Here is a 23,457-nt window from a genome sequence, read left to right as displayed (position 1 = left end):
GTTAAGAATCCATCTGCCAATGCTGGGGACACGGGTTTGAGACCTGGTCTGGGGAGATCCCACATACAGCGGAGCAACTAAGCCCATGAGCCACAACTACTGAGCCTGTGCTCTAGAGCCCACAAGCCACAGCTACTGAGCCTGTGTGTCACAACTTCTGAAGCCCACGCACCTAGAGCCTGTGCTCTGCAACAAGAGAAGCCACCACAATGAGAAGACTGCACACAGCAACCAAGAATAGCCCCTGCTCACCACAACTAGGGGAAGCCTGCGTGCAGCAATGAAGACCCAATGCAACCATAAATAAATAAATAAATAAATAAACCAATTTGGAGACCTTAGCATGCCATTTGCAAAGCTAGCAGGCTGCAACCTAATGTGGATTAAGGTCCAAGTGCTTGTGACAAAGCCTGACTGGGCTGCTAAGACGTGGAATCCCTGACATTGAATGGAGATTCCATCTCTCCTATAACCTGTAGGCAGCAGAGTTGGTAGAAAAGAAGAAAGGAATTAAATTACTAACAAGTAAAAACACCTTTGTCAGGTGGACTAAAATACTATCTTAGGCTTTAATACATCTGAATTACCACCCAGTAGAGCCTATTTCCCTTTATGTCAGACTGGGGAACCCTGCCTAGATACCTAATACCATAAAGGTATGGAAATCTTGGGAAACAGCCACTGCCTTGACTTTCACTGTGGATCAGTGTACTATGCTGCTGAGAACACCAAATCCCATCACACCTGGGAAAGGTGTTATCTACTGTAATTTGTTGTGGGACTTCCCACCAGGTTGGGTGAGTTACTTTATACCTCCAGGTGAGGGGGAGGTACTCAGTCTCCACTAGGATCCCTTTGTCCTGTTGCAAGCTGGACCCACTGAAACACACTGTACATGGAATAGAACATGCACCATTGAAAGAAAGGAGAAGTTGGGAGTCTGGGTCTGGCATATCCCACGCCAGTCCATCTCCTCAGGTCTGACAGAGTTGCCTCCCTGGCCAATGTGTTTGGTATGCGCAACCAGATCAAATTCCTAAAGCTGCCAAACTCCCTCTCTTCAATGCCAGACAGCACGTTCTGTTTTCCACTGGTACAATCATTTGTCTGCCATCCCTGTCCCCTCCATTGGCCTGGAGGATGTTATAGCACATATAGAAGCCCTTACCGAATTCACCCAGGAAGCTGTAAATGATAGCCAACAAAGCATATCTTCACTGAACACTGAAATGCCTTTAATGAGAAAAGCCATCCTCCAAAATTAGATGGGTATGGACATTATTACTGCCTCAAAAGGAGGCACCTGTGTCATTATCCACATGTGTTGTGTGTTCATACCCTATGAGTCTGATAAGACATCATCTTTGTTATACTGCATGAGGATACAAGTGAACGCCTGAGTGATCTGACCCCCAACCTAAGGGACTTAATAAATCAGTGGTTTGGAGCATGGGACTCTTTGTGGAAAACATTGTTACCTATTTTGAGACTCTTTATCTTCTTGTTTGTTTGTTTTTGATCCTAAATGACACTGATTTAATAACCTAGTTGGAAAAAAATCTTTAAAATACCTCTACGTTTATATACATCTTACCCTCACAGGAAAATATCCTTTAATGCATGACAAAAAACATCCATTCTTCTCCTGATCAGGAATAAAAAGGTTTCCCTTTCTCAGGGGTTTGAAACCTGTTCAGTCTAGTGAGGTGTTGGAAGGGCCCTGTGGGAGGGTTATAACTGGGGGCCTGGTTTAGACTCTTTATCTCAATCTGTGTTTTCTCTTCTATGTGCCTATATTGCTACTGTGGTATCTGCCTCCAGTGTAGCCAGATAGCTGTTAAATGAGCCCCCTCCCCACTAGTGAAACCCATTGCTGGCCACTCAGGGCACATTGCAGAAGAGGGGAGCATGAGAGATTATAAGAGTTGGTTAAAAGGGATGGAATAGGGGCTTCCCTGGTGGCACAGTGGTTGAGAGTCCGCCTGCCGATGCAGGGGACACGGGTTCGTGCCCCGGTCTGGGAGGATCCCACATGCTGCGGAGCGGCTGGGCCCGTGAGCCATGGCTGCTGGGCCTGCGCGTCCGGAGCCTGTGCTCCGCAACGGGAGAGGCCACAGCAGTGAGAAGCCCACGTAATGCAAAAAAAAAAAAAGGGATGGAATATTAGAAAAGGTCCTAGAGAAGATGTGACTACCAGTTGACACTGGATCTGAATCCAGGCAATTAGAGGCTTTTTACCTCCCCCCTTGTCCTTGGCATATATGTTCTGCCCACTCTTCCCATAGCCGGAGCCATTTCTAGGATATTGGCTTAAGAGTAAGGTGTTGTTGAGACCATCTGGACTGTGTACGAAACTAAATCCCTTTAAGGCTTCTACACAAACTTAAGATTCTGGAGGGCAAGTGTGGAGATCTGCTCTGTCTTGTGGCCACCCAAGACAAGCCTCATATGTAAGTGTCCTTGCTTATTAAGCCTACAACCTACCAATCTGGAGTGGTCTGCCTCTTTCTTCAGGTTCTTCTTGCCCTCTGTATATAGAGGCCAGTTTGTGAACCAACACCTACTTGGAAAAATATACTTATTATTGGAAGAAAATTGAATTGTGTCTAGAATAAATTTGTGAATATTGAATATGGTTTTCCAAAAGTGGGTGCAACAGCAAAAATGAAAGAAATAGTTACTTTTGGGACGAACTTAAGGGCTTGAGACAAGACAGCAAGGTCAGGACCTGGAGTGCACACTTTAGGGATATTCTCTTGAGCTTTAAGTGGGAAAGATACATATCATGGTTTAGTATAAGAAGTTAAATTTCATGAAAAATACATATCATAACTTAGTATAGGGAGTTAGTTTTCATGATATACATTGCAATCCTCTTAAATTATCTAAACAGTTCATTCAAGCCTGATATATTTGTCTAACACCTGTGATAGTATTGTGTTCAATAGTATAACCCTTTTAATGGATTGTAGTATTTTACCTAAAGAATGTGCAGCATTTAGAGGCAAGAAGCAGGAATCCACGTCATAAACGTGGATTATGACATGGTACTCTATCTCACTCATAAAAAGGAAAAGTAACAAGAATGTAAATATGTATAATATCTGTGAGGTCATTTGGGCTATATATAACCTATAAAACTAAAAATGTATACATCTTTTAACCCAGCAATTTCAGATAGGAAAAGATTTTCAAGACATATTTATACACACACACGCACACACACTCACACACACACACACACACATATATTTTGGATATTTTCAGTACTGGGTATGTTGGATATGTCTTGTACATTGTCAATTTTTAAAATTATATACCCTTTCCATTTATTGTCTTGTGCAGATATTACTTTTTCAAAATGAATTAAATTTAAAGGAATGAAAAATACATAGAAATAGTATTGATATTGTCTTGAAAAATTCATTAACCACGGACGTCTTCTCACTTTCCTAAAAATAACCATTAGTATCAATTGTGTATTTTGTCAGGCCTTTTATAGCATTTGGAAACTCTGTCACTTGTCTTTTCACATTTTTTTATGATGTCTGTGGCACAGAAGCTTTTACTTAGATGAAGTATATTTAACCACTGTTATTGTGTATTGTTTAAAAATAATGAGTTAAAATTTACTCATTGCTTATTATGTTCCAGAAACCCTTCTGTAACTTTATATGCATTGTCTTACTCTCCTTGATACACCACATATTAAAGGATCAATTTATGATCTTATTTTACAGATAAGGAACTTAGGCCCAAAAGGGTGAAATAGCTTGCCCATCACCTAGGAGCTGTTAGGTGGCTGGACAGAGTTTTAAACTCACAAAATATTTTCTTACATTTCTCCTTAATATTTTATAGTTTTGTCTTTGTATGTTTTATTTAAACAATTTGTAATTTATTTTTATGAATGGTGTGAAGAGGAGATTAGAAGTATTCTTGAGATCAGTGCATACACTTGCACTAAGTAGTTTTTATCACAAACTCCATTTGAATGATTTCCTTCAAAATTAAGTTTGGAGAGGAACTTTGTACCACACATAAACTATTGTTTTTTTTGTTGTTGTTGTTAATGACCCTAAAAGAAGATTATAAGACAGAATTAGACTTGCATGGTTATTGAAGAAATTGCCTTAAAGGATAAAGGGGGGAGGAAGTAGGAATGAGCAAGAGGTGACTCAGATCATGATGCAGGTCTGATGCCTGTGATGAGAGTGAAAGACATAAGCCCTAGAGAGATTCAGCCTGCAGTGTAGCTATGAGAAAGTATTGACCAGATGATGGGAAGCCCCAAAACAAAAATAGCCCATTAGAGGAGTCCTGTGTGAAGGTAAAAATAGCTGTATCACCTCTGCACCAGGGTAAATTACTTTTGCTGACCTGGTGAATCTTCTCTCCTGCTAGTCCTGGGACACAAGGAATCCAAACTACACTGGCAGCAGCCAGAGCTTGTATTTCATTGGAACCCTATCTGTTTCTCCTGGCAAGAAAGTGCCCCTGTGGTGGCCATGACTCCCAACCTGATGGAGCTCAGAATTGCAAAGCAGGAAATACAAAGTCTCCCACTGGAACCTAAGGGACAATAAGTGGGGTCATCCCTGCTTCTATTTCTTTTTCCTTAACTTGCATATCCTTCTTTTAGGGGCCACAGAGCCATACAGAGGTCCTGGCTTAGCGCATATACTGGGTCTTGAAGGATGACACCAAATAGTTGTGGAGCATTTTGTCCCTGAGCAGGCACTTCAGCTGTGCCTTTGATAGGACAATCCAGCATTCACATAGGCTTAGTGCTTATAGATGGTGCAGTATGTGATATGATCAATGGGTCCCCTGATAATTAGTCCATCCCCACACTTTTTCACTGTGAAATGAGTCCTCTTGTCAGATGCTAGGTTGTGTGTGATTTAATGCCTGTGGATCAGGCAATTTGTAAGCTCCAGGATAGTGATGCTGGCTGAGACTCTGTGGGTGAAAAAGAAAACCCCGTATCTGGAATATATTTCTATCTTTGAAAGGACAAACTGCTAGCCCTCCAGGATTAAAGAATCCCAACATGGTGAACTTACCACCAAGTAGCAGGTTAGTCTCCTGAAAATAGAACCTAGGGGCCTCAGAATTGGTCTCTGTGGCTGTCAGGTTTTATGTTTGACAGCAATAGTAACTACATTATACTTGGTAAGTATAAATCCATGCTGTCAGTACTATAAGTAAGTGGCCTTTTTATCCACCACTGTGATCACTCCATCATGCACACACCATGCCATTTCTGGGACGGTCTTGTTCAGTAGCCCTTCCATGGTGAATGCCTCCTAGTATTAACAATTGATACAAAAATTCTTACATCTGCATCCACTCCCATACACCCACACACATGCATACCTAGATGTTTTTGTCTCTGGTCTTCTAGTCCTTCTATTCACATGTCTCTGATCAGCTAGCTAGCCAGGCCATTGGTCATTGCCCAAGAAAAGGCATATATTCTCACAATGGTCCAATGCTCCTTCCGTACAAAGCAGGTGTCCAGATGCCCTGCCTGTAGCTGCACCCATTAGGAAGATTTTCTCTCTCTACTCTCTTTCAAGGCTTTCACTGAGTATCTCTATGCAGGCTTTTTCCACTTCTACTTAAAGTCACATTTGAAGTTGATCTATCCATATACGAGGCTCGGGCTTCTTCTTCCTCTTCCAGCTGACTATGCCAGACCCTGTATATTGTCATAAAATCCTAAAAGGAATCCTTCACACTGCTCTTAGTATATTGATTTTATTCTCTCTTTTATAGTTAGTTTTATATCTCTCATCTTCTCTAAACACAATCAATAATTTTGAGAAATATGATGAAGTGATAAATTTTGGAGTAGAAATTGTGCACAAATCTCAGCTCCACCCTTTTCTTAGCATTTCAGTTTGAATCACTTTCTTCACCTGTAAAAAATACCCTCTAATAAGCAGCTTCTAAAATGGCCCCTAATGAACCTGCCTGCTACTCTTCAGACTCTTGTGCAACACACTGGTTGGATCTATGGGCTTGCTTCGAAGGAACAGAATATGAAAAAGTGATGGGATTAGTTTACAAAGTGACTGGGGCTTCCATCTTGCTTGCCCTCTTTTATTTCCTCCTCACTTGCTCTCAGGGAAGCCAGATGTTGCATTGTGCTCTGCCGCGTGGCAAGGAGCTGATGTCTCTGGCCAATAGCCCATAAAGTCCTGAGACCTGCCAACAGCCATGCGAGTGATTCTGGAGGCAAATTCTCCCCTAGTTGAGCATTGAGATGACTGTAGTCAACTCCTTTACTGCAACTCTGAGAAAGATTCTCATTCAGAGGCGTGTAGCTGAACTGTTCCCAGATTCCTGATCCATAGAAACTATGACATAATAAATATTGTTTCAAGCTGCTGAACTTTAGGGTAATTCCTTAAGAAGCAATGGATAACTAAAACAATGTTTATCAAGTAAATTGTTGAAATGTTTACATGAGTAAATTATATTGCACAATATACCTCTCTTTGTTTTTATTAATTTAACACAGATTTTTTAAAATTCCAAGTATTATATCGGGCATAAAAACAATTTTGTTTGCATAATCTGTTATCCCTAAAAAGGCTATATAGACAGTATTATAACATATATATGTTCTTTATTATTTGTTGTTATAACATATATATAGTCCCAAATATAATGTATTAATTAGGTACAAATGTTTAACATACACTAAAATCCTACCTAAAGTTTTTTTGAGATTCATATTGCAGGTACTCTGACTTCAAATCAAAACATTTCTATTAGTGTTTCTGTCAAACTTTTATGAGCAAGTCCAAGAAAATCATATATTATACATGTGCAATAATGTGTTTTCTTTAGAGATGTTTTCTAAAACATGCATATAACAATTAAGGAGGCACTAGAAGAAACATTCATTAGTTCAGAAGTGCTTTTTTTCTTCCATCCCTACTGACTATAAGCTTGATTAAGTTAAGTTAAATTACCTCTCTTATCTCAGTTTTCTCATTTGTAAAATGGGGATAATAATCGCAACTTATATTGTGAAAATTAAATGAGCAGATACATGTAAACTGTTTAGAACAGTGCTAGGTAAATAGAATGTAGTCAGCACACATTAGCTGCTATAGTTCTTTGTGTTATTATGATTATTATTGTTATTATTAAGAAAGAAATAGGAAACATTTGCTAATGTGTATAAATATAAAAACTTTTTTAAACAGATCTCATGTGACAAAATGAGCAATTGTATGTCAACTGAAAAGAGCATCTGTTGGCTTTGTTTAATTTGCTAAATGCTCAATTTATTATTTCTTTCTGATTATAAAATGAATAAAACTGTAGTGTGGAAAAAATAAAATAGAGAGAAAAATACAAAAAAAGAAAATTAGTGATATATTTTAGCATTTTCTTCCAAATTTGTTAAAATCTTAAATATATTTTTAATACATTTGTATTGGTTTTCCTTATAAAATTATTTCATTTATATATTATATATATATTATACACTTATAATGAAGTGAACTCAATTTTATCAAAGTTTAGTCATATTTTCAGAATATGTTGCTAATAAAGAGAGGAACCAATTATGCTATGTATTGTATGAAATACATGAATTAAGGACAAGATCATGAACTATCTTAATTCATGGCATTCACCTCTCAAATTTTGTATAAAATTTAAATGGAGAAAAATTAAATTACTAATTTTTGTGTGACTATATTACTTGAAAATCTTGTATCTTTAAGGAAAGAATTACCATGGTTTCAAATATTCACAAATTAACTTTAAAGTATTTTGGCTGTGTTCTTAATTGGCATGGATTATTTTCCAAGTGCTAGTGAAAGATATTCAAATGTTTGATTCTACATAAATAACACCCAAATAAGAATTCTTTACATAAACACAAATGCCAGATGTTTGAAGAGGCTGATAATCCTTAAAAAAGCAAACATTAAGTCATGAAAAGTCATTAAAGTTATTTTCTTGGGAGTGATTTTAGATTTTCTCCTTTTGTATTACATTCATAATTGTTTTTGCATAAATGTTCGTTATTCAAAGTAGACATTAATGATCAAACTTACTTTGTAAAATATGCCTTTTATAGGAGTATAAATATCTGAGAAGATCACTGGAGACTTCCAAGCAAAACTGAAGTTCTTTGTATTTCTTTTGTCCATTGGGCTCTGCTATGCTCTGTATGCTACTATACACCAAAGTAAGCAGGATGTCCAGTGTCCACCTGATTGAGCAACACTGGACTGATATTGCTCTTAAATATATTATATGGAACCCTAAAGACTAGAAGAAAGGGGAATGTAGGTGGGAATTTTCAAAAATTTAAACAATATATTCATGTGGTACATGGTAATGATAACATTGGTGGTTTCCCTGTATCCTTTTGCAAAGGGACTTTAGGCTTTTCCCACCACTAGCTGGAGTCCTCTTTGCTAAGCCACAAATCTGGACTGCCCTTGGCCAATAGAACACAGCAGAAGTGATGGTGTGACATTTCTGTACCTGAGTTGAAAAAGGCTTCGTTTGATTTCACTCTCTCTTGAAACTCAGCCTTTGCCATGAGAAAGAGCCCAAGCTAAACTTTTTGAAAATCAGAGACTTTGCTCAGCAGGGGCAACTTGGTTCATTTTTCCTAGCCATGGCCCTAGACTTGTGTGATAGTCTAGCCAAGATTGGCAAAACTGCCTAGCTGACCTGCGGCTGACCACAGAAGCAAAAGTTTGCCCCCTGATATTAGCTGAGCCCATCTCTCTCTGTTCAGCAGAATGATCCAACCAAGTTGTAGACTTGGGAGCTAAATAAATGTTCATTGCTTTAGGCATTTAAATAAATGCTTATTGCTTTATTCGAGTGATTTGTTACACAACAATGCCCTGATACAAGTACTTTATATAAAATGTTTTATGTTTAAAAGATTATTAAGTAGAGCCTAATTTTTATTTTATTTTTCTTATAATTGTGATTTCTCTTTGGAAGCACATTTTCAATGTTCATAAAATAGTTCCATTGTGTTAATCTTTATCAGTTCAGTAATAATTTTTGATTATACATGGTTAGGTTCTATAGTATTTTAATGACAACACAGTTTGTCTATTTCATGATATATAGTATAACGAAATTTTACTTTTAGATCTTCCCTCCAAAAGAAAATGGACCTTGTTAGGAAAGTTAGAATCCAGTCAGTTATGAATTATAGAAAGTACCTGGAAATGAACGTGAATTCAAGGACATGGTAACTAGACACTACAATGAGTTCTAGGTTCCTCTAAATCAGTGGTTCTCCATTGGGGGAGTTGTGTTTTTGCCCCACGGGAGACATCTGACGATGTCTGGAGACATTTTTCATTTTCTCAACTAGGGTCTCTAGTGAGTAAAGGATGAAGCTAAGCCTCTTAGAATGCATAGAAGTGCAATGAGACCAGGTGACTGAAAGAGAATAACCAGGTAGGAAATGAATAAGTGATAAAGTCAGAGATGCAATGAATGATAATGGGGTTTGTTGGGTACAGCCTTTATAAGAATTGTGGATTGGATTTGATGTAAGAAATAGAGCCCTTGGAGGGCAATGGGCAGAATGACATGATTTAATTTCTGTTTAAACAGCATCATTTTGTTAGCTTTGTTGAAAAGAGCCAATCAGGAAGACAGACATTTTAAGAGGCAATTCCAGTTGTCTAAGTCAGAGATGATGGTGGTTTGGACCAGCATGGAACCAGCAGAACTAGTGGAAATGATCAGTTATATTCTCAATGTAGAGTCAAAAGGATTTCCTGTCATATCAGATGTGAGGTCAGAGAAAGGCAATAATTAAGATTGACTCCAAGGCCACAAAATCAGAGAAAATATAAAGTAATTCTGTGAAATACGATAAACCGAATTTAATTTCAACATAACAGATGCCTGTTTTTTGTTTTTTCTAGAACATATTTATGTGACAACCATAGGTAGTAGTCTGTGTGAAAGCAGAGTAAGTACAAAGAGAAGCTGAGCAGTGTTTGTAGAATTTACTTTAATCTTGGATTGAGGGATTTTTTCTATACTTCCCTAGGCAGACTGGCATTGTAATGATGGTAAATTTAGTAAGAGAGTTAGAGAAAGTATCGAATATAATAAACCCTAAAAGGTAAATTTTTTTGGGAATCTAGAAGCAGGGTAGGAATTAATATTTATTACCCTCACATTTTTTTTTAACCTGTTTAGATTCCGGGGAAGAACAGCACACTCCTAGTCATGCAATATTCTGCACATTCAGTGAACATATATACCATATTACACCTCACATTCTCCATCTTTACACTGGATGTTTATTCAGATGCACTTCAATATTCTCAAATCATATTATTTCTGTCTATCAATAACATAATTGCTATACCTACAGGACAGATGTTGTCCCTTTGTTGTTTTGGGTCTGTTGAATGCCTGAAACCTTCTCACTAATGGCAGTGTGGCCATTGATGTTCTGTGTCCTGGTCCCACTTAGAGATTTTGTTTAAATTGCACAAGCATAGCACAGGCTGTTTTCCCAAAGAAAGCAAAACTTTCATTTACAAGTGATAGCTTAAGTGGCATATGTATATGTATTAAATACTATTATTCATCAGGAAAAAGCCATAAATAGAGGAAAATATGTCTTCTATGAAAGTTTATTATTGTTGGACAAGACAAAAAATAGTATGGATGTTAATGAGAATGCATAATAGTGAGGCATAAAATTTCAAATTTCATTTTGAAAGTTTCCTAGGATTTGTGTGTAAAACTTAATTTAAGCTCCTTGCACACATATCCATGCTGTCCATTTAAATTCACCAGCTATAAGGCCTTTTGGTTTTAAAATTCAAGATGAATAAGAGAATATCTAAGTGACTTTGAACTCGATTACATTTTTGTGGACAACTTACACTTGGTCAGAGGCAGAACATTCCACTCTGTATTATAATAGGTCCTACAGAAGTGCAGAGCACCCACCCAAGGCTCGCTTCACCACATCACATTCTCTATCTCAAAGAGTTCATTCCAGTGTTGCAAAATTTGCACAGACCAACAACAAGTTATGTAGACACCACAGACTACATCTATCTAAAATTAAAATGACTGACATTAAATAAATCTTAAGGAAAATTTAAAAGTCAAAAATTTCAATTTAAAAACACTATGAATTTAATAGTAGTTTCAGAACTCCTCTGAAGACTGATACACTTTTCTGTATTTGTAACACCGCATTATCACGGGGTGGTAAACCAATGAAAAATAAGTGAATACTTCGGTGGTGGTTCGATGCCAGAGCTCAAATATAGTTCAAATTAAGCATACTTACCCTAAATATAATAAAGGAAAGATGGCTTATTTTAAGATAAATAAAATATAAATTGACTTTGCATTATTTCAATGTTTCCCTTATTTTCTGTTTTTATATTTGGAATTTCTTTTTAGTTGTACAACAAATTTTATATGATTGAGAGTAAATTTTATAGTTCCAAACATTAGAAATCCATTTTTTATCACACTAATTTCATTTAGAAATGTAGGGATTTTGATGTGTTTATTGTATGACTATTATATTTGACTAATATTCTGTTATGATATGCTAAGATAATATTATTAATATAACTATCACTTGTTGAGCACCTCAATATGCTTGGCTCTTTACTAGGTAAACATATTATTTTAGCTAATTAATTTAGAAAGTTAAAAATTTTACGTTATAAAAATGGCATCATATTACCACATTGATAAAATTGAACTGACATAGTGCTGAATGTATTGTATATTAGCAAAATCTTGTGTACCATCAAGATCCAAAGAGGTATGTTTCTAAAACTACTAAATAGGTAACTTTATAACAACTATCTCATCTCAGCATCAATGGGTACCAACAATACACTTCTCCATAGATAGAGTTCATTAACTATGATATAACTACTGAAAGGATGAAATTTAGGGCACATGACATGGAGATAGATTCAAATTTAGAGTTTTCTAAAGTAACTATAAAAGAAAAAATATTTTAATGTATGTAGACACTAGGGAGAAGGTCAATAACATAATGCCAGTAACATAGAGGACAAAGTTTTCTATGTTTTCTCTCCTTCTAAGTGTTGCACAAATATACATGGTATTTTACACCCTCAGATTTTGAAAAGTGGGAGTTATGTGTTTGTGTGCTGATTTTTATGTATTCATAGAGAATATTAAGCTTTCATTGTCCAAAGTCTTTTGAAAATAGAAAGACAAATTTCTGATTTGTCCAAAAGTCTTCCCATGCAAAACAATGTGATTCTTTTTAGTCTTCCTTTCAGTGGAGAAGCAAGAATTTGCTCAGTATTAAAAGGAATTATCAGCTCAGCTTTAACCTTTCTGAGGATATAAATTACTATCATGAAGTTTGGACCTTGCTTTGTCACAAGATTACAGACCTGCCCCTGTCCTCCTTGCCTTTGCCACAGTTGCTTTCTCAGGACTCCCCTCTTTGATGTCCTGCCTTTTCCCTGGTTGACTCCAACCCACTTCCTAACCATATAAAACATAAGCTACTCACATATTAAATTAGTACACTTCCAAATAAAACATACACACTTCTAAGCTTACATCCTTCTACATCTATCTCCCCAGTCCCGTACTCTACTCAGTAAAATTAACAAATGTGTCTACATTTATTGCCTACAATTCCTTTCACTATCTTCACTATTAATACCATAGTCTAATAGCCATTTTTGATATTCTACATTACGCTAATAGTCTCTTAACTTTTCTTCCTATTTCAAAATCTGCTTCCCTACAGAGTCTGTTTCCTTCATGGCAGCTGAAGTGACCCTGATAATCCCTTAAAAACAGAAGTCAAATCATGTAATGTCTCTAGTAGGAAATTTCTAAAGTTCTTTCATCTCACTCAAAATAAACACAACCATCAATCTTTTTATGACTTAAAAGACCATACATGTTTTGGTCACCAAGTTATCTCCAGGTCTACTCCTTTCTAGGCTCATTGGCCTCATTTGCAGTTTTTCAGACGTGCCAAAATCCCTCCTGTGGGGATGTTGAAATTAGGCCACAGTCTAATGAAAAATCGTGAGGATCCCCTGGGCTTCTTCACTCTTCACCTGAATGTTCTTCCCTCTCTACCACCTGAGAGGCCCCAATCCTTTCCTTTTCCTCAGCCCTCTTTTTCTTTAATTTGGGGCAGTCCCTTTTCTAATGTCCTTACCTAATGATGGCTTAACTTTGCTAGGGCCTCCTGTCTTTCAAAAATTCAGTGCAGCAGCCAGAAAAGTGGCATTTTGTGTTGCATCTTCCTTTTTCTGTTTCTGTTCTCTGCTGTTGAATACTTTAAAAGTAATGTCTACCAACTGAAATGGATTCATTCCAAATTCACCATCTAATTTTTGCAATTTTCTCCTGATATCTGAGGTGTTTTGTCCAGTAAAGGTCATATTTACCATTCTGACATTATCAGGAGCCTCAGGATCTTCATCAGTATAACATCTGTAGGCCTGATAAATCCTTTCCAAAAAATCAGTGGGTTCCACATTTTTATTTATTTATTTACTTAGCTGGATTTCTTGAATTTTGTTCAAATATTTTTGTTGCCCATGAAGGGTAGTGGGTTACCTGTAGAAACCTAGCTTGCTGGCTGTTTACATTTAGGACCCCTACAGGTTAACAGTGTAAGGGGAATTGCCCTGCCCTGAGAGTGGCTCCTGGACCAAAACAGTGCCCTGTTAGATATTAGATGGTGATACCAGCCAGACCAGGTCCCTGAGAACTAACACAAGATTTTCTAACTGATCCCTAAAAGGATGGGGAGCCAGCCTGACCATTTTCTAAGCCCCAGTGCTGGTGGTATAGAAATGGGGAGTTGTGGAAGAGGTGACATAGTGGCCAGAGTGGCAGGGACAGCCAGCTCAGCCAGTGAAGCAACGTCTCCTCAATCTCATTCCCTTCTTTTTCTTATTTTCCCTGGTGTAATAGCACAAATGCTTACACATAGGGGATTTCATCATTCTTCCCTGCTTCTTCCCAGAGAAGCTCTAATTGCAGGATTATATAGAGCCATTCAAAGGCCACCATTCTTCGGCATTTTACTGTGAAATCATAAATAGCAACTGATTCTCTATAACGATTAAAAGGATATCTTTTTGCCTTGGTGTCAACCAACTAGGCTGAATTCTGGGCTGGGGCTTTTTGGTGATTTTAGGAACTGAGTGGAACCTTTCTCTTCTCCCACAGTATGTTCTACTTTGGGACAAGAACGGATAGTTTTTGTTTTGTTTTTTTTCGCCTCTATTTCTTTCCTCCACTTTACATCAGTAAAAGTTTTAAACATCACAAAACTGATTTCATTGTAAATGGAGAAATGGTGCCAAAACAAAATGAAATGAAAAACCCAAAGGTAAACAGAAAACCCTAAATAAAACCTCAAGTTTTGTCTCAGGGTTTTACATATCACAAGAACCATCAACTCAGTCCTCATGCAATGTGTCTCCTTGGGGAGCTGTTTGATCCAGAACAATGAAACAGGAGACTGAAATGACATAATTACCATGGTAAGTTTGACAGTACATGGTGCACAGGGTCCCAAAATCACCCTGCATAAACCCCTTGAGGAGAGCCTAACAGGTACTGTGGCCATACATTGTCTTGGCCATAAAATATCATCTTCCTCTTAGTCATGGGTTCATAACTGTAATCAGACCACTTACCCAAAATGCACACCAGAGGGCTTCCTTTAGGGATAGATGAAACCTTCCTCATCCTTTAAAGATAGAAATACAAGAAAAACAAAACACAAAAAGTGCCCACAAGTTCTAGCATCCACAGAAACAAATGAACTGTTTCACAAATTGGATAAAAGTCCAGCAACTATTTCCACTCTCCAACAGGGTACCCCACTCAAATACAAAACAAATTGGCTTATTCCAGAGGAAAAAAAGCCCCAAGTGGAAAGGAATAAAGTTTCCAGCTGTACAATCCAGAGCGACTTACCCTACTGTATGGAGCCCGTTGCCTCCCAGATTTCAATTCCTTGCTCCAACTGCCAAGCACTGGGGCAGCTGGTGCAACTTCAGGGAATTTTGAAGGGAAGATCTTCAGGACAAGTGGTACCAGCTCCTGCTGGAACAGCACCGACCATAAGGTATAGACCCGATTTTTCTCTCTGCCCAAATCCTTTCTCCTCCCTCCCTTCCTTTGTCTATTAGCAAGTAAATGACCTCAATAGTCAGCTCTCAGCTTGAGTCACTTCCTTAGGTCACCTTTGCCTGACATCCAAAGACTAATTCCACTCTTCAACACTCTCATAACACACTGCACATATTTAGGTGTGTAATTGTGCAATTATTTCTTTAATAGTTTTGTTAAGCTCAGTTTCTCCAGTTAGATTGTAAACTCCATGAAAATGTGTCACATGGTTGGTGCTTCATCTTTGTTATACAAATGAATGACCCCCTACTCCGAAAGGATAATGAATTTGATGCTGCTTCTTCAGTGGTAGGTTCTTTTAAACTTTTAAGGTTAGCTATTGAGTTAATTGAACCTTTCTTTGTCCTCTGTCAATATGTTAGCATAGGTAATGCTCTGCTTCCTTGAACACAGCTGAATTCTCTAGGGCGTAATTTATTCCTGCTCTGCCAGCTGAAATACAGACTCTATGACCTTCTCTTTCCCCTAGTGACTTGGACATTTACTTAGTCATTTATGGTTATTTAAGTGTCAGATTATATTATTCTCCATATTTGCCCCATAGGACATTGTCAAAGATACCTCAGGATCTCATTTCTAAAAGAATGGCAGCAGCATTTACAAAAGTGGAAGAAATACAAATGGAAAACACATTACAAAACTCTCATTTCTACTTTTTCTACCACAAAGCCATTTCTACTACAAAAGAAGATGACTGTTAAAGTCAGATTTCTAAGTGAATATATATTTGTTTAACTTGTTAAAAAATACAGAGACAACTAATGTGTTTTGACCTTCTAATATGTAATATTGTTTTATCATACCATTATGTAGTCACCAATATAAAAGATAACATATACAACAATAGGAAAACATAATAAAATCTAATAAAAATATGTTTACAAGTCTTAGCACATTTCCTTCAGATTATCCAGATGGCTTAAGATATTCTTAACATTTAAATAAATAAATTTGATAATACACACTGGATACTGAACTAAATTTCTTATCATTGTTGAAATATCTAACAACATATCAATGTAATATGATAATTCCTGAAATAAACTAAAGCAAACCCTTATGTGCAGTCAGTATTATAAGAATTTCTCTGTATAGGAATTGGCTTTAGGAAATGTTATTTGCGAAAATAGGTGCAACCTATAATAGTTTTTCAGGAAACTGACAAGACCTCAGAGGGAGGTCTCCAACTCCCTTGTCCACCCCCATGATGTTGCAAATGAAAGAGGGAGACCTTGAGAGGTTATGGGGTCTCCCGTCAGTGGTCTTTCAAGCTGCAGAGGGGATGGATGGGTGTGGGAGAGCAGTAATGCAGCCAACACTTCCTGACTCACTATCCCTGTAGTTTTATAATTCAGTAGGGCCAAGGGAGTGGAAACCAGATGGAACTGATTTCTCACTTCATCTGAGCATGATGTGACTTCTCACTGAAATGACAAATAATATTTAAAAATGGAAAATAATATTTTTTAAAAATGTCCATTGTGTATATTTACTAATAAAGTTTCAATTATATTTCAGTTTGAAGAAAAAAAGGAAACTGTTATTTACAAATTTGTAGAACTGGTATATGTGCTAGTGAATAATTAATTACTTCATAAAAAGAAAGTAATCACTAATAGCCATCTTTTGAATTTTAGCAAATGAAAATTGAATCCATACTGAGGGCCACTCTGAGAAAAAAAATTGTAGCTATGACCATAGGTATGGGCAGGACTTATATTACTATCCTGAATTTTCCAGAAGGAAATGGGGTTTCCCCAAATTAAATAATCTGTCAAAGATCACACTGCTAGCAAGTGGCATACATATGGAAAAACCCAGAATGTCTTAAATGATTATAATGTGGGATAGATGTATTGACTCTTTCATAATTACTAGAATACAGCAGAAGTAACCAGGATGGCACTTCAGAGACTAGGTCATACAAAGACAGTGGCTTCCATCTTGGGTGCTGGTTCCCTGCTTGCTCTCTGGCTCACCACCTCTTAGGAAAGCCAGGTGCTATGTTGTAAGCTCCTCTGTAGAGGCTAATGTGGCTGCTTGCTGAGAGAGACTCTGGTCAACAGTCAGTGAAAAACCAAAGTTCTCAGTTTTATAGCCTGAGGTTCTCACTACAGGATTTGGTGATCGTGAGGCACTGAATTCCGCCAATATCTACATGAAAGAGCTTGGAAGCAAATCCTCCCCTAGTCAAGCTTCAGAATAGACCAACTGACAGCTCAACTGAACACTAATGAGAGACCCTGAGCCAGAGCACCCTGCCAAGCCATACCGACATTCCTTACCTATAGAAATATGGAGATAATATTTGTTGCTTTAAGCTACTCAGTTTTGGGATAATTAATTAAGCATCAACAGAAAACTAATACAGGACATTAATTTGATTCCATATAAACTTAAATGTATGAGTACTTATAAAATGTAAAATATATTAATTACTACTATGAAATTATCAAGAAAATATATCTATTTGTACTTTTAAAGTTATCAAAAAGGATGCTATGATGTCTATAGATGTCAGAGGTTTATCAGTTATATGTACCTCCTAAGTAAGAGTCACAAAGTCTGGAAGGGCAGGTATGAAGAGGCATAAGTCTTATAGAATTTAAGAAATATGAAAATTTTTTCTTGCCAATAAGGACCCCCTTTTTTAGCCTAATATCAAATTATTAATAAGACATTCAACTTGTCATTATTTCTCACACTAAGGGTGAGAAAAATAAAGAAGTAATAATAAGGGAGAAATATATCCTTATATTCCCACAAACATAATAATGCCCATGAGACTTGGTTCCCAAATACATGGTGGACAAGAGGATCAGAGAAACCCCTTTCACCGAGGAAACTTTGAATGACTGAGCTGGATGCAATGTCAGGAAAATTTTGAAGGCCAGATTCCTTGGAGGTAAGCAAATTTTGAAGCTGACAGGTGTTCTGGGGACAAGAGCCCATTCTTGTCTCAGTGCTCAGTGCCTAGCCTAAGGTTAGGTCCAACTGTAAATATTTTACTGAAATGAAGACCTCTGAAAATATCCCAGTGGAGATAAACATCTGTGCTAGTTTGCAATATTCAGGAATTCAAAAACTATGGAAAAGGACAACACCTACAATAACAGTGGCCTAGCTCAGTAAGTAGCATTGATGATTCACTGAAGGATAATAAGAAACCAAAGGGTGAGAGACAGTAGGAAGACAGAGGGCTTTTTTGGCAGCTTACAAAGAGGAAGTTGTCTCCTGCAGTGGAAGAGCTGTTGCAGCCATGCAGCAGACTCAGAATCTGATAGAGTTACAGATCTCCAGAGACTCTCACCAAGGACATCTATTATGCTAACATCAATGTTCTGATTGGGAAAACCTAAGATCGAGAATGGTTATATTGCATACATTATGCTAGGTAAGCAGATCTATCAGAGGATTATGTTCCAAAGGAGGGTCCGGAGGATATGCCATCCTCCAAGGCCATCAGAAATGTGCTAATGAAAGGCACACCAGCAACTCTGAGAAAGTTCAGCGATGGCTGTTTTCTTCAGGCTAGAGATAATAATAGAAGTGGTCGCAGTCCTGATTGTATTAATATCAATGGAGTTAATGGGATCTCGAAGTAATAGAGGCCAGGTTTTGTACACAACCTCTAGAATTCAGAGACCACAATTACTGAAACAACCTGAAAGGTTGGAAGAGCAGCCAGTGGGCTCTGACTTGCAAGAAATTACAGAGACTATTGGTATAACATGGAGCCAAACGGTACAGCCTACAAAGGTTCTAGAGAACATCTATAACCAGAAAAAAAGAGAAGGAATAAGGAATCAGGATACTTAGGGTGATCGTTGCCCCCAAAATCATGATTTCCAGATCAGTTTCTAGATATTAGTCAATTTTTAGGTCCAGAACCCATTGACTGAAAAGGCAGTCAGTTTCCTAGGAGAAAAGACCCTGCAACACCGCAACAGGTATATACTTTAATGATTCCCCAAGTTCTTTCCTTAAAGACATATAAACATTACTGAAGGGAATGAACACTGGGTAAAGGAGAATATTCAGAAATTTTAAGGGCTTGAGTTGGTATTTTTACCCACAGACCCAAAGTCTCTTCACAAATCCCCCTCCCCAGTGCAGGCTTAAGGCTTAGGAGAAAAAGTATTAAATGGACTTCTTGCTAAAACTTAATTCACAAAGGACTCATTAGGTCCATAGACCCACCCATTGGTAGTGTCTCCAGTCCCAAAGTATAATTGGATTTGATATACATGGCAGTTGGAAGAATGTCCATATTGAGTCCTTGACATATCAGGTAAGGACTACCATGATGAGGAGGGCCAAGTAGAAACCTCTGAAACTGCTTCAAGCCCTAGATAAGATAGCAAGCTAAAAACAATATTGCACTCCCAAAGGGATGGTCGAGATTAGTACTACCATTAAAGACCTAAAGGGTGTAGGGGTGGGTGGTGGTTCCATTCATATCTCTAGCATTTACATCTCCAGTTTAGTCCCTGCAGAAAGTACAGTGACTTGAAGAATGACTGTAGAATATCACAGGGTCCCTCAGTCGCAGCTAGACTGACAGAAGAGTTATCATTGCTAGAGCAAATTAATAAATCGTACAAAGATGTCACACAATACTTGAGTTGGCAAAGATGTTCTTTTTAGATTCCATTTAGAAAAGAGAATCAGAAAGTTTGCATTTACATGGTATGGAAAACATTCATTTATAGTTTTGCTTCAGGGACATGTTAAGTCTACCGCCCTGTGTCCTGATGCAGTCTGAACAGATCTTAATGTCCTGGGCATCTCACTAAATATTATACTAATCCATTACATACTAATAGATGACACCATCAATTAGACGGGACAAACTAGAGGTGACTACTATGCTAGAAGCCTTGGGAAGACACATGTGCTCCAGAGTGTGGGAGGCAAATTCTATGAAAATTCAGGGACCTATGACATCACTTCGGTTTTTAGGTATCCAGTAATAAAGGGTATGCCAGCACATTTCCTTCAAAGTCAAAGACAAATTGCTGCAGATTTCATTCCCTACTACAAAGAAGGAAGCACAGCACCTGCTAGGCATCTTTGGGTTATGTTTAAGAAGAATGAATCTGACTGATACATTAGATGGCTGATGGAAGAGTGCGGACAATAAGTGGGGCCTAGATCAGGAAAGGTTTCTTGTGCAGGTCCACATTCAGTGCAAGTATTCCTGCCACATGGGCCATACAATCAGCCAGACTCCATGACATTAGAAGAGTCAGTGGTAGCAAAAGATGCAGGTGAAAAATGAAAACATGCTCCAGTGGGAGAATCACAATACAGACTCCTAGGTTTCCTCATTAAAGAATGATGTACTTTTTGGGACTTCCCATGTCACAGCTAAGAGCCCGCATGCTACAACTAAGAGTCCATGTGCCGCAAGTAAGACCTGGTGAGGCCAAAATAAATAAATAAATATTTAAAATATGAAAAAAAAAAGAATTATGTACTTTTTAATAAACATATATTTTATGTTATGTGGCTCTTGTAGGTATAGAATGCTTGATCATGGAGCACCATGTGAGAATGTGTGTAGAACTGTCTTCAATGAACTGGCTCTGTTGGATACACCAAGACATAGACTAGGATGGGTTCAGAAACAATCCATTATAAGACAGAAATGACACATCTGGGAGAAAACCTGAGTAGAAACAGCACACGTAAGCTGCATTAGCAGGACTCCCAGACCTCCATGTTTACAATTACAATTGCCCCAATCATAGAGAAAGCCTAACCTGCCTTCAATAAGCTGTTAGTAGAGATCTGCACTTCAAGGATGTTGTTAGCGAGGGCTGAAAAGTGAGGAACTTGTTATTGAAACTAGAGGAAAGAGAGATCCTTGTTATACAGTAGCAGAAAGCGTAACAAAATTCTATCCTTCAATTATGTGGAAATCAGAACATGGAAGTGATAAACTTGGTTATCCAGCTAAGGAGATTTCCAAGTAAAATGTTATGTGGTTTCTTCTTCCTTATAGGAAAATATGAGAGGAGAGGCATAAACTGATGGAAGAACTGTTAAACATGAAGGAACCAGAACTCAACTATTTTGAAAATTCTCAGCTTTTCCACATAGCAAAAGATGCTAAAGTTGAGAAATAGCTTCTAAGCATTATTAGGAGAAAGTGGAAGTGAGATAAGCCATGGTCTAGGGAAAAAGCTGGGGAAGTGACTCTGTCTTGTGAAAATCTTACAAAGATCAAAAGGTCAGAGTAGTCAGTCAGAGGACCCATTAAAGAGTTAAAGGTGTGCCTTCTAGAGCCTCTCTAAAAATGGGGCCTCTAGGAAAAATAATCATGTTGTGTCTCAGCCTTCTCAGCAGGAGCTCAAGGTAGGAAAGAGCTGGTCTCAAAGAGCTCAGTGGGTGTGGCTGTTGTCTAATGGAGGGAACCCAAGTGGAATTCACAGAAGATCCACAAGTTTTTGAGAAAGTTATTTTAGCCAAAAAAGAAAAAGAAACACACAAAACACAACACTGAAAACTTGAACTGAGAGGGATAGTGAGAGTTCAGAATGAAAAGGAGTTGTTGGACCCTTAAAATTCTACAATCAGGAAGCAGACTAATAAAACCACTTGGCTGCCTATGCATGCTTCTTTTCATAAAAACAGAAGGATGACTCAAGGTGGAACCAGGAGTCACAGTGAACTATTGCCAGGCCTTTAAAACCTAATTGAAGAAGATCCAGCTTTTGCCCAGCTGTATTTCAGAATTGCTATGGACTGATGACTCCTTTGTATCACTCATGTCCCCATTTTTGAACAGGAACCTCTATAAATGTTTCCTTATGCCTGTCCCACCATTTTATTTAGAATGTGGAGGGAAGATAACTTGTCTCTCTAGTTTTACATGTCCATGGAGCAAGAGAAAGTACACCCAAGAAGCCTCATCCACGTTTATACCTGATTTAGATGATGGCATTTGAGCAGATGCTGTCATGGGATGAGACACTTGGAGACATTGGAAAGAGGTGAATGTATTGTTCAGATGGAAGGTATAAGAAGGTGGACTATAGTGGCCAGGCTCTAGGATGATCTTCACTTATACTTTCTCTATCACACCTGTGTAATTCCCTCTCTTGGAGTGTGGGCAGGACTTGTGACTTGCTTCTAATAGATTGAATACTGCAAAGGTAATGGGATAACACTTCTGTGATTACATTGCATAAAATTATAACCAATCTTGCTAGTAGACTCTTTCTCTCTTGCTGGATTTGATGAAACAAGCTGCTGTGTTTTAAGCTGTCATATGGAGAGACCCACATGGCACAGAAATAAGAGAAGCCTCTATCTAACACCCAGCAGAAAAGTGAGACACTCAGTCATTTAAACCACAGGAACTGAATTCTACCAACAATCACATGTGCTTGGAAGTGGATACTTCCTCAGCTGAGCCTTGAGATGAGACTACAGCCCTGGCTGACACTTAGTTTGCAGGCTTGTGAGACGTGAAGCAAAGGTCCTGATGCAGAGGACTCAGGTAAGTTGTGCCCAGACTACTGTCTCACAGAAACTGTAAGACAGTATATGTTGTTGTGAACTATGACACTGGTGGTAAGCATTTCATTTTTCTTTTATAATCATTTGCTATTTAAAATATTACACATAAAACTGTTTTGTATGATACTATATTTTGAAATTTTAAAAAGTTTTTTTTTTTTTTTTAAATGTTCACAATATAATAGACTTCTTTTCTCTGAAGTAAAATCAGAGGATTTCTTTACCGGTCATGCAGAGTTTATCCTCTTGGTAAAGATTTGGTCTAATAAAGACACAGATTTGTCTTTGAGAAGTATTTGTTTCTGGTGTTCTTGGGGTTTTTTTGTTTATTTGTTTGTTTTTAAATCATCAGTTTGTTTAGAAAAAAAACTCATGTGCTTCTTAGAAAAAAATTCTTTGTACTCCTTTGGGCATGGAAGTCTGGGCTACCCACAAGATAGAGATGAGTCTAAGATGTGTTAAAAGTATTTCATGACACTTCTTTATATGAAGTTAACCCATAATCAGCCTTCTCTGTATTTTTGGTATTTCTTCCTGCTTACAACATTCCCTTACTAATTCTGTTCATGTGCTTTAAATCCACTTTTCACCATTTACCTGTGAACCTCACCCCCGGAAAGACACATCTAGGACCCCAGGAAATATAGGCTTATTTCCTTCTCTCTCCTAGGGACAGTAATTCTGATGAGAAGAAGAGGAGCTCATTGTGATGGAGTA

Source organism: Hyperoodon ampullatus, assembly GCF_949752795.1.
Source record: "Hyperoodon ampullatus genome assembly, chromosome: 2".
Classification (NCBI taxonomy): domain Eukaryota; kingdom Metazoa; phylum Chordata; class Mammalia; order Artiodactyla; family Ziphiidae; genus Hyperoodon; species Hyperoodon ampullatus.
The sequence above is the reverse complement of the archived record's forward strand: the minus strand, read 5'-3'. Positions refer to the sequence as shown.